This window comes from Eupeodes corollae, chromosome 1 (genome assembly GCF_945859685.1).
Source record: "Eupeodes corollae chromosome 1, idEupCoro1.1, whole genome shotgun sequence".
Lineage (NCBI taxonomy): Eukaryota > Metazoa > Arthropoda > Insecta > Diptera > Syrphidae > Eupeodes > Eupeodes corollae.
The window spans coordinates 282,341,401-282,355,113 of record NC_079147.1 but is presented as its reverse complement, the minus strand read 5'-3'; positions in this window follow the sequence as shown (position 1 = coordinate 282,355,113).

Below are 13,713 nucleotides of genomic sequence, written 5' to 3'. Positions count from 1 at the left end.
GCAACATTCTTGAAGCCACTATTTTGAGTGGAAAATTTCAAGGTGAAGTTGTACTTTTACCACGGATCCCAATGATTCCTTCAGATCCGCCTATACCATTTAAACGTTTACAATTTCCAATCCGCTTGGCATATGCTATGACTATAAATAAGTCACAATGCAAACAATGACAATTTGTGGCTTAGATTTAGAAAACCCATGTTTTTTTCACGGCCAATTATATGTTGCGTGTTCCAGAGTTGGAAAACCATCGAATTTATTTATGTATACACCTCAGGCTTTAACCAAAAATATTGTACATCCAATGGCATTACGATAAATTAAGTTTTTGTAAATAAAAAATATATTTTTTAAATAAAATAGTTTAAGTGTAAGCTTTTTTACCTTTAATTAAAACAAGTTGAAGATTTCATTACCCATACTCACACGCTATCGATTAGTCTTATTGTAATAAATTTACATGTAATGACGTTAGATATTGTCATAACATTTGAATAATAATTTTCATCAAAATGGTCCAGAATGTTTTAGCTTATTAAAAAAAGTTGAAATTTTCAAATTAAAGACGTGTAGACAGGACAACGTCTGTCGGGTCCGCTAGTTCATTATAAAAATAGTAAACTTTTTGGAGTGATCATGAAATCTTTATTTGAATCGATAGTACGATCCATATAATTTATGGCTGAATCACAAACACGCTTCAGCTTTGGCTTCGTCTGCGTTACCGTAAGCCTGCTTTGAGGTTGCTTTGAATGACATTTCTATTATTTTATCCCTCCAAAGAGCAAATATTTTGTTTGTTGTCATTTTTTTTACAGCTGTTGAGCTGTCAGACAAAGCAAATGTTCAGATAATTGAACTAGAGCTTCCGTTTGGAGTCACATTACGTTACATTACGTTCTTTTCCTTACGATTGTCAAAACGAAACGTGAGGTCGAAGCTCCATTGTGATAGCATGCATTGAATTCCTATGGCTGAACTCGTAAACGTCAGGCGAAGCCGAAGCTGAAGCGTGTTTGTGTTTCAGACATTAATGTTTGAAGATTATTTCATGCGAATGTTGAGCTTGACTGCGCCTCAAATGGTCCATCCGCTTAGTCCAATTTTGGCATACTCTTTCCACGAATAAATGTTTCAATGTTATCTTCCTATGAGTCAATTGAAGCGAGCTTGTCTGTATAGACATGAACTTTAACAAAGTGCTACAAAAAATAGTCTAAAAGCGTTAAATCGCAAGATGTAGGCGTCCAATTGACCGGTCTCGAACGTGAAATAAATTGTTCACGCAACTCGTCTCTCAAAAAATCCACTGTTGCGCGTGCTATATGCCATGTGGCACCGTCCTGTTGAAACCAAATGTTTTGAAAGTAAGCTCTTGCATTTTGGGCAAAAAAAAGCTTGAGATCATCTCACGTTAGCTTACCATTCAAAGTTACGTTACGATTCGCATCATCTTTGAAGAAGTACGGTCCGATGATGCCACCAGCCCATAAACCGCACCAAACTGGATGCATTGGTAGCTCTCGCAATGCTCCTGGCTCACATTTACTCCAAAATTGACAATTCTGCTTATTTACGTACCCATTGAGACAAAAATGGGCTTCGTCGCTGAACACAATTTTTCGGTAAAAAAGTGGATCTTCGGCCAACTTTCCAAGAGCCCATTCAAAAAAAATCTACGTTTCAGTAAATTGTTTGGCTTCAATTCTTGTACCAGTTGTTTTTTGAAAGGGATCACACCTAAATTCTTCCACCAAATTTTCCACATGGTTGAGTAACAGAGGCCCAATTGCTGCGAACGGTGCGGCGACGAATCGATGGTCATCATTAACACTGGCCGAAACAACTGCTATATTTTCTTCAGTACGCACTCTATGTAAACGTGTTGGTGTTTTAATGTCCAACAATGTAAATTTGGTGTGAACTTAAGTCACAATAGCCCGAATAGCCGCTTCAGTGGGTTGATTAAACTGACCATACAATTTAAGAAGCAGGTATTTTGATAATAAAATTCTTTAATTTGCAAGCGTTGTTCGTTTGTAAGCCGATTCATAGTTAAATTATTGACCAAACTAACGATGTTTAACAGTGAAACAAAACTAGAAAAGTACGTCAGCTGTTCAAACCAGTGTTGCCAAAAAGATACAAGTTAAAAAACACCCTTTATATAATCCGGCTATTGGAAGGAAGAGATAGTGTCAGGAGTCAGACGATCTAAAGACCATCATACTCATATGTACGGGAATATGGTTAAGATCAGCAAAAAGCAGTTAAGCTATGTTACTTAAGGTGAAAAGTAACACCGGAAAATGGAGAGCTGGATAGCGTTTTCGCCATTACAGCGTTAGAATTGGTATCATCAGCGCGTGTTTGTATGACGAGCTTGTATTGGAGAGCTTAATAACTATGGAGCGGTAGAGGGTAAGATCTTCCTTTTGTTTCAGGACTCATCTGGAAAAGTTTTCGAAATTCATTGTACTTATTCAGCTTCTACAACTCAAAAAATTCGAAACTCAAGTAGAAGGTGTTGGACCTCACTTTTCTGACAATTGAGCTGATCTCGCTACAGTGAACAAATTTCCCTACAGTGCTGTTATTATTATTGTTCATTGCTGAAATCAAAAAATATTGATGAAGAAGATTCGTATGCTCAGCAAGAAGAACATATTTTTGACCATGAGAATTTTCGAAAAGGTAATCGTGCGAATTGTCTAATATTGGGCTAGAATTGTTTATATGTTTTTATTGTTTTACCTTCTTTTTGACAATAAAATACATTTTTATTGATTTCTCTTATAAAATTACGCCCTTTTTAAATATCAAGTATCTAAGCCTTAATATACGCAGATATTTTATATTTACCTACCACAAGCTCGTTTAGAAAAAGCACCTTCGAGTAAACCGCAAACGTTTATCTTTAACAATAAAATCCTTATTTCTGAAACAATTTACCATGAGTTCCGTAATTTTCCGACTGGATTGATGTGATTGAATGTAATTGCTAGATACACTCCTTAAAATTAAAGTGAGAATATATAAAGACCGTCAATTACCTACCTACGTTCTTATTTTTTTCTATGAACATGAACTCAAAAATGTGGTGACCATTTACTGATTTTGTTTTGAAAAAATCGAAACAGTTGTAATAAGAAGAAAATAAACAAATTATCCCACTTAAAGTTTATAAATCTTAAAGCAAAATAATCTATTACGCATTTAACCTATACCGTTTTTTATTTTATAAGTTCTTTAAAAGTATAGTTTTTTACTGTGACATCGAAATAACTCTAAAAAGAATATTTGGTCACCACATTCACTAGAAATTCCTTCCACTGCGTTGTTGCATAGCAATTTCATTTCGAAATTGATAATCTCCATCTGCCTTATCTTTATAACACACAAAAGGTGAGGGTCATATACCCAAATAAAATAAAACCAAATCGTACGAATACCTTCCTGTCACATCAATCTTTGAGGTTAGAATTGTAAATACAAACAGATATGGCACAGCAGCCAGCGAAGCCCCAGCAACCATAGCACCCATCCAATACTCCGTCATCTTTCAAAGTGATGGAGCACAACAACAAAACAACCCACAAAATAAACCAAAAAGAAGAGTAGGAAAAAAATTTACGAAGTGTGTAGTTTATTTAAGGATTTCACTCGTAATGTCTACATTTACAAGCGCATATCCTTTGAAATTTATCTGCATAATAAATAAAGTCTTTCGCTTGTTCCTCTCAACTATATGTACGTATTTCTATAGATATACCTACTTATATGCTGACTATAGGGCTGCTGCTCAGGCTCACGAATAAATGAGGGTCCTCCAAGGATATACAGCAACAGAGGCGTGGTACTAAACTCACTGGTTAACTGTCAGACAAGCCATCTACCATCGCAGCAGAAATGGTGGTTTTACTGTTTCGGATATATTCTCGCCTCGTATACTATCTCAGATCTCAGGACCTATAATATTCAAAGCAGTTTCCTTATACCACAAAAATAACACAAAACGAAAGGTATCACTTTATGGGATGGTGTAAAAAAAAGACAAGATCCTTATTCGAAAAAAAAAAAACAAAAGCAACAAAATTAAAGAAAAACAAATCGAGCTGATGCACACCCACCATCAGGATAACACAGAAACAGTGAGTCAGTTATTTTTGTAAAATGGGGTTCTCCTTCAAATGATATAGCTTTTTCCACCTAGAATCCATTCAATTTAACAGCCGCCCGCATAGAGCCACAAAGCAGACAGTCTTTGTTCTTCGAGTTCGAGTCGAAAAACCCCCAAAATTTATAGTTCGCAAAAGGATTTGCTTATTTATTTGGCAATAATTTCGCACACCGGAAACACTTTCGCTTCTTTTTCTTCTTTATTTTCGTTCGTCTTTGGTTCAGGAACTGTTTGGCTGATATTCTGTTGTGGGTTTGGCTGGTTGAACAAAATTATATATGAATTCCGGAATCTACTCGAAAAGGAGGCACTTCTTGAAATCGAAGGGATTTTCAACTTACAAGTTGAACTCTCTTGTGATAAAGTGCTTTGGTGCTTCCGTTTCTTCTATACCATGCACATACGAAAAAGCCGCTAGCAGTGGGTGGTGAAATCAATGAGGATGTTGGTTAGTATCTACGTAATGAGCGTAGGTGTGGTAAGTGAGCTTAAGAACGTTGCTTGCATCAATTTGTGGTATAAAAGTTGACAATACCGCACTGTGTGTAGGGAATTCTAAATTAGCTAAGTAATTTTGAAGTAGGCTCTTCAACCGAATTTAAAGGTATAAGCTTAGGTTAATATAAGTTTAGCTCACTTCCTTAAAGAACTAATTATATTGTTCTGCAATAAATTTGGACTGTTAGAGAATGAAAGCAAAGAAAGAAAGAAAATCTGTAAAGGAAAATATATTTTTTACTATTTCAAAGAAGAAAAAGCATGAATTTCTAATACTTCCAATCTTAGAAACGGATTTGATGAAACTTTGTTCATTTAAGAAAGATAGTTTTTCTTTTAAAAACACAGGTACTGGTTTAGATGTAGTGACTTAATAGTTTGGAAAGTTCTTACTCATTGTCCTATATTAGATTTTCATCAAGCAAAAAATCTTACTTTACTGTGATTTCATTATATTTATAATTTTTTTTTAAATCTTAATTTTTTTGAATATTTTAACAACTGGAGATTGGGTTCAAACCCACTAGGCTGCTGTGACATATTTGCCTGTAGGGAGTGGTGAGGATGATTTCCTGAGGACATAAAGAAGAACCAGTTGCGAAGCACCATTAAGCCTGGGATAAGGATGGATTTACTGTTGACAACCCAAGCAAAGGATTTAAGGAAAACGAACTTCAGATATTCAAGTAAAATGCTAGGTCCCTTGCGGCGGAAAGCAGATATCACCGCCATCCAAGAAATGCGAGAGGAAGGACTGGGCAAAAGAGGGTAAAAAACTGCGATATTTACTTAGGTTACTGCTTCAGAAAAAATCAACAACACTTATTTGGATGCGGCTTTGTCATTAGAACCAGACTCAGGCAAGAAGTCTTGAAATATAGGTGCATCAACAAGTGCCACATGACCATCCGCATCAAGGCTAAATTCGGCAACATTAGCCTGATATGCGTGCACGCCCCACAGAAGAGAAGGATGACAATACCAAGCATGTTTTCTTCGAGCTCTTAGAAAAAACATATAAGTAATGTCCTAGCTACTATATTAAAATGGTCCTGGGTGATTTTAGGGAAGACATCTTTGTTGGAATAATCGGGAAAAACAGCCTGCACGACGACACTTCCGTCAACGGATTCAGGCTAATAGATTTTGCTGCGGGGCAAAACGTCACGATAGCAAGTACACGTTTTCCACACCTCAACATTCACAAGAACTTGTAGTTCCCCAGATCAATCTACCGTCAACCAGATTGACCATATTGCGATCGACAAAAGTCACGCTTCCAGCATCATGGATTTACGAACTTTCCGAGGAGCTCACTTCGACTCGGACCACTACCTCGTTGTAGCCTAGGCAGCACTTCGGGTTTCCAGACCCAAGAGAAAAAAGGGAGATGCTTTAAGAAGATACAACATCGAACGGCTTCAATCGCATGTGCTTGCCAAATCATTCTCCGACCGAGTCACAAGTAACTACTTTTGAAGTTCTCTGCCACCAACACAATGTGTCGAGAACTAGTGGCAAAATTGAAAAGATGCAATCTGAAAAGCCACCATCAAGAAACTCCTGATTTGTTGAGGAATGTCAGAAGACAAATGCAGCCAAAGAACAGGCAATCAAAGCCGCACTGAATAGAAGGACGAGAACTGCTCACGAGCTCTATGAGCAGAAGATGAGAAAGGAACACCGACTTCTCAGCAGGAGAGGGCATGAGAAGCGTGCGGTTGAAGATGTTGAGAGGTTTAAAAGCAGGAATGAAGTTTGAAAGTCTTATGAACAGGTGAAACGAAATTCACAGGTACATAAACCTAGAACCAAAGGATGCAAAGACGCAAGTGGAAACATCATAGTGGAACCGCAGTCAATGCTGAGGATATGGAAGGACCACTTCTGCAGACTGTCTAACGGCGACGATGAATCGAATTCCACTGTCAGGCAGGATAATCCATTCAACATAGACTACAAAAGCCAACAATCCCGTCCTCCCGACTTAAACGAAGTAAAGATTGCCATATATAAGCTAAAGTCTAATAAAGCCGCTGGAGCGGATGGCTTGAATACCGAGCTCTTTAAAGCAGCTAGAGATAAGTTGGTTAGGAGCATGGATCAACTTATCTGTAAGATATGGTAGGAAGAAAGCATGAACCTCAGTATTATTTGCCCGATCCTGAAAAAAGGGTACACTCTAAACTGCACCACCTGCTTTATAGAATCAGTCTAATTAACATCGCCTGAAAAATCTTCTCTGCCGTAATATGTGAACGTCTAGTGCCCATCGTCAACAACCTAATCAGTGTGGTCTTATACCAGGAAAGTCCACAGTCGAATAAATATTCAAATTACGGCAAATCCTGGAAAAAACCCAAGAACACCAAATCGACACTTACCATTTTTCATTGTTTTCAAGGCCAACATCTACAGGGACGAGCTGCATAGAGCCATTTCTAGTTTTGGCATCCCTGCTAAACAACTTAACAGAACCTTTCGATGTCTACTACGATGTCGTAATCTACTGTCCCGTATGCATAGAAGGTAAGTGAAGGAGAGGATGGAACGATGAATAGTCTAACATAAAGTCCAAGATAAAGTTTAACAACTGAGATGGCTGGGTCACGTAACGTCATAGGTTAGGTTAGGTTATAGTGGCTGTCCAAGATGGAAACGGACACGCTTAGGCAATTTTAATGGCCCATTGTGATACCATCTTGAATCTTGAGGCTTCCTCCTAGGCTCAATGAAACCAGCTTGAATCCGTTACGAAACGTCAGAGGCTGATTATACCGATACTATTTAGATCGTTAAAGAAGAATTCTCCTATGTAGGTAATTCTTGCGTTTTCGAGCTAGAGCAGGGCATGTGCAGAGAAGATAAAGAACCGTTTCTTCCTTTTTCTCGTCCATACAGCTTCTGCAAAAGTCATTTTAGAATACGCCTAGTCGCGTGGCGTGCTTTCCTATTAGACAGTGTCCGGTTATGACACCTATTATCGAGCTTATATGCGATCTGTTTAGAGAGAGCAAGCACCTTGAACGTTTTAAATCCAGTGTTGGAAAGATGTTTTTTGTGACTTGACACGTGGTGATGTCCACCAGGTACTTGCCCTCCTCACAGCGTCTTGCATTAGCAGCAGTTTACAAGTAGCGAGATTAGTATGCCAGTACTTGCCAATCGTGGTAGGATGGGCTGTAATGTACCGTTCCTGCTGAGTTCATCTGCCTTACAGTTACTTGGAATGTCTCTATGGCCCGGCACACAGCAAAAGTGAATATTAAACTGTTGCGCCATCTCCATTAGAGATGATCGACAGTTATGGACTGTTATAGAGTTTGTAGAGACAGAGTCCAGGGATTTAATAGCAGCCTGAGTAGCTGAGATATCGATATAATGTTTTCTTTAAGCCTGGCATACGCTACAATGATTGGGAAGGCGGAATGAGATACTTAATTTCAGTCGTTCAGAGTACACACCTCCACCAACCCCTTCTTTTGTTTTTGACCCATCTGTGTAAAAATGGATTGACTCATGCTCCAAGAATGTCCCACCCTCCCAAAAAGATCTGGGAGGTATAGAAATCTGGAAGTTTCTGTGCTTTGGAATTGATTCTAAGTACCTTAGAATTACGGAGTGGCCTATGTTGTTGTAAGTCCACTGTGACGAAGCTTTTAAGCGATTAGCAGAGCCTGCAGCTATTTGTTTGCTAAATATGTCAAGAGGTGTAAGGTAGAGCAAGATGTCCAGTGCCGCAGACGGGGTCGTGCGAAGCGATCCGCTTATACATAGGCAAGCTGAACGTTGGACTTTATTTAGCTTATCGCTGTTTATACCTTTCTCTAAAGCAGTCCACCATAATGCCACACCGTACGTTAAAATCGATCTGAATATAGCCAATGCGTGATTCTGGGTTGTAAGCCCCATTTATAACCAATAGCTTTTTTGACTCTTTCCTGTACGTTGCGTTTCCAATTTAGTTTCTTATCTAAGACAAGACCCACGTATTTAGCCTCGTCTGAGAATTTTAATTGGATTCCTTTAATATAGGGAGGGTTGACGTCACGTCATGAAAACCAGAAAAGTTTTCGAAGCCACACCCACATGACAGCGCAGTAGAGGAAGACCGCGGATCAGGAGGCACTTACGAGTAGAAAGTGACCTCACTGGAGACACTTAGCTGTTGGCCGACCTAGATTAAGGAGTTTGTTGTGTGAGGCCCTAGTTCACACAGGACGACTGGGAGCGTTCCAAAGAAAGTAAGTAAGTAAAAGAATAGAAGCAAAAAGATGTATCTGTCTCAATTCCACTTTATTGTGGAAGGAAATCTCTTCAAACAGACTCCAAAGTATAAGCTTTGGTTAGTCTTCTGCAATAAACTGAAACATCAGTTAAGAATAGTACGTTTTACATTAATTTCAAAATAAAACACATGTTTTTCTGATATTTCAACCTTAGAAATGATGTTTTCATTTAAAAGGAGAGTAATTTTCCAAAACCAGAAGCAATGTTTTAAATTTAGTGACTTAATAGTTTAAAAAGTTCCTACTTATCAACCATAGCAATGGGATAGTTTAAGTTGGTTGTTCTTATTTACGAGTAATTTTGTCAAGGTTTAAATCATAATTTATTGTTAGTTCTTCATGATTTTTCTTAATTTCTTTGAATATTAGAAACCGTTCTCTTAAGACCCGAAGTTAGAAAATGTTTCTGTCTCAATTTAACTTTATAAGAATAAAAACGTTGACATATTCTTTGTAATGAAAACATGAATAACTTCAATCACAATTAGTCACTTTCTATTTTTAAAATCAAATCAATATTCAAATCCAACAAAAATAACTTTGAATTTTAGAAAAGAGCTCTTTATATAGTCAATGAAATTGTGAATTTAAAATGTTGTTTCCTTTTCCTGTATGAATTATTCAATACCAAAAAGTAGTAAATTACTATTCAGGACCAATACGATTACACAGAGTGCCAACTCCCTATAATATTCTTAATTAAATAACTATTTAAATTTATCTATCCTCTTCGACTTCAATTCTTTACATTGTGCAGACCTTGTATACCTATCTATGATGATATAACCTTGTTACCTTGTCAATGGCGCATTCATAAAATTTCATCAAAATCCCGGAACAAGAGAGGAAATCGATAATTTCACTATAGAACTTTGCCATTATCCTTTTATTCCTTGTTTCATCGTTAAACAACCACAATTCTCACGATTTGAAATTCAAAACCTATACCCAGAAGCCCATCAGTACGTATAGCTGTAGGTAGGTCTTTGGTAGAAGGTGGAGGACAGGACGGAACGTTGACAACGACTACGACTACGATGTCGACGTTCATTTTGCATTCATAATCCGTTTCAATCTGTTGTCTGTTCGGAATAGAAGTATATAGAAAGTACAGGGATGCCATTTTGTACCGTCACTATAGTATAACATCAGCTTCCAGCCAACACCCCAGCTCCCTCCTTGAGTGGTACTTCCTGTTTAAAATAATATCCAATCCTCAAAGAGTCACAATCACCACCTGCAGTAGTTTAGTTCACCATCAAAAATATATATGCACATAAGGCATCCTGGTTCGTCCTCGCTATCGTTCTCTATACAGTCTATTCCATCCAAAGCATATTTAAGGGTGTTGTATAAGTATATACAACAGATCCTGTTCCTGCCCGATTTTGGCACTCTATGTCAATATTTTCCGTCTATCGCAATCACCCACCGCCACCAGCATCAACGCCAAGAGCAAAAACATACCGGATTCACTCGTAATGATTGATAATGCAATTATATTTCCAATAATTGAACTTTTGAAATATAAATGGGGGTGCATCCGTTTTTTGAAGAGAACATAATTTTCGATGATTGATCGTTTTAAGGCTACTATCCGTACGACTTCTACTGCTATTGCTGCAGGGAAGAAGTATTGCAAACAATTTTATAGGAGAACATTTTGAATATTTTTACGGACCTTCTTTGTTTGTATAAACGAGTATTTTTAGTTTATGATAGAAAATATGGTTTGTAAATGAATAATTCAGTGGGATATTGGTGCAATAAATTTTTTGTCTGGAAGTTATATGCATTTTAGAAAAGAAAATCCTACCGGAAATTGGATGCCTATTAATCATAATTTAAAGGAAACGTATTGAAAATATTTGCATTATTTTTAAAAACACTTATATTTGGTTTTCCAAGGTAGGGCTAGTATGAGTAATACATGTTATTGACTATTTCAATTAGGAAATTTAATTTGAAAATTAAGATACTTTTTCCTTATTAAATTGTTTGTGTTAGAACTTTTAAAGACGAAATATTGGTTTTCACATGAGCATTTCATTTGACATTTCTTTCACATGACAGTTTTTAATTTGTCGTGAATGAATAAAAAAGAATGATTTTTTTAGGTTAAGTACGCGAGATTATTTTATTCCTTGCGAGTGTGGATAATGTGGAACGCGAATAAAGTTTGACAGTTCGTATCAACTACAATTTTTCTCGCGACGAATAAATTTGTTTTTTTTTTTTAAATTATTAATATATGATATTGAAAAGTGAAAGTATGTATCATAAATCCAATAGAATCTATATTACTATCGTTTTGTTAAGAATTTGTGTGGAAATATGTCTTCAAACGTATATAAACTTATATTTTGTAATTCATTCGTCGTTCGTTGGTCGCGCTCATTTGAATACTACTTTAAATAAGAAATTTTCAATATTTTTAACTTCCCATAGGAAGTTATTGTAATGGGTCCGATTTGTCAAATTGAAAATTTTGCCATTTCTCGACGTTTCAAGGTCCCTAGAGTCGAAATAAAAGATTTTTAGAAAGATGTCTGTGCGTGCGTGTGTACGTACGTTCGTACGTCCCTACGTCCGTACGTTATTTATTAGACAAAAAATCAGAATTATTAAAAAAATAGAGGGTGGGAAGCGACCCACACTGATAACTTCCCATCCCGTAAGTCAATTTGTCTTGCTTAAATATTTATATGTTTTCGTGTTTTGTTAAGAAAGGTATCAGGTAAATTATTTTAAAAAAAATTACGAACAATATTTTGCAAATGATAAATTAGTTTGATTTCGAAATCGTTAACCAATTTTCATCAATTTTAGTAGCATTTCTTAAAGTTTTTATTCCTAATATAAACTAATACATATTTTATGAATAATAGTACTCGTGGCGATATGGTTGGTGCAACATGGTTACGACAACAAAATAATTCCGTATAAAAAGTTAGGGTTCAAGGCGGGTCATGACACAATTCATGCTGCGTCTAAACTCGTTTCTAATATCCAATGGAATAAATCAAAATAACAATACACAGGTGTTGTTCTGGTTGATTTGGAAAAAGCCTTTGACATAGTATGGTTAGAGGGTCTTTACCTAAAACTGAGCCGGCTTGGCATAAGCAAACTTTATGATATACACTTTATGATATACTTAACGGTCGAAAGTTTGTTTTCAAAAATGGCAATATAACTTTTACCACAACACCAGCGATCCTGGGTTCAAACCCTGCCTGTGCCATTGAAAGATTTTTTTTCACGGGTACTGCCTCTTGCGAGAATTGACAAATTCTCCAAGAGTAAGTCTTGTCATGAAAAGTGCTTTCTCAAATTAGCCGTTCGGATTCGACTTAAAAATGTAGGTCCCTCTCACACAGAAATGGTTGAGAGTTGTCAGTCACTAGGCCCTAGTTCTCAAACGGACTATTGCGCCACCCAATCTAATCTATCTATATCCGTTTGTATTTTCAGAATTCAGCTTGTCATCTGAAAATTTTCGAAAGAGTGATTTTTTGATTTTAAAACAATTCCTTAAGACGTGAAAATTAATATCTCAAAAGATTATGACTAGAAATAACTTTAAAGTGTATTGCACAAGTAGTCATAAGTTTGGTGCACTCATTGCTCAGAAAATGTTCAACCGATTGACTAGAGATTTTGAAGATATCTTCCTAACTTGCTATCCTATAAACATATTCTTTGTTTATGGCAATGGCGAATCCAGAAGGGGGTCGTAGGGGTCATGACCAATCCCACTCCGTCCTGGGACATAATTTGTTTGTATTTTTGTAGGAATTCCCTTCAATTTAAAACTAATTCAGTTAATGGATATGACTCCTATTATATTTTGAATCATTAAGTTTTTGTATATGAATACAAAAATTTTTATTTTACTTACCAAAAAGTGGTTTGTTGTCAAAAATATTTTAAATATTTGTAACTTGAATAATGCTTTAAATTATTTTCATACAATTTTTTCCAATAAAAAGAGCAAAGAACCAGGTTTTTAATAATAAAACTTGAATAAGATCTTTAATTTTTTTTACCTTTCCCTTTAAATTCCTGGAACTTTAGCCTTAAATTCCATTTTATTTTTTGTATGCATATAATGGTGATTTTTACTTCCAACACATAGGAACTATGTTTATGGCAACTATTGATTCGTATAAAATTTCGAATCAAATATGACATTACAATGTTAAAAAAGTAAAAAAAAAGTGGGTCCCCCCATTCCATCCGTCTGTCTGTCTGTCCTGACCTTTAGAGCATAAACAACTGTGCCAATTGAAACTAAGCTAAAGGCGTTTTTTTCATGTTTTAATACTAAAAATAACAGCACCACATACAAATTTGTTGGTGTAAATTCGAAAATTCGATTTTTTTCAGAAATGAACTGATAGATTTTCTTAGAACTTTCTTTAATTTGTTTCTTAATTCAGTTTCTTTCTACAAGAAAAATATGTTTTGGTATTGCTCCAGAAGGGTACCCCTAAGAAATCTTCACTTTAAGGGGAATTTGCTTTAGATGTTCTAGAACTAAGATTTAAACACGAATTTCAATAATATAAATGTCCCAAAGCAAAAGTGATACTTTCGTTAAACTAATGGTTAATTAAAAACATAATAAACGGGTCATATCTATTGATATAAAAGCTTTGAATCTCTTGAGATTTAAAGTGAAAAAAGATTCTGAAACGTGTAATGTGTGAGTGCCACACAAACGTTTCTTCCCAACTTATTTGT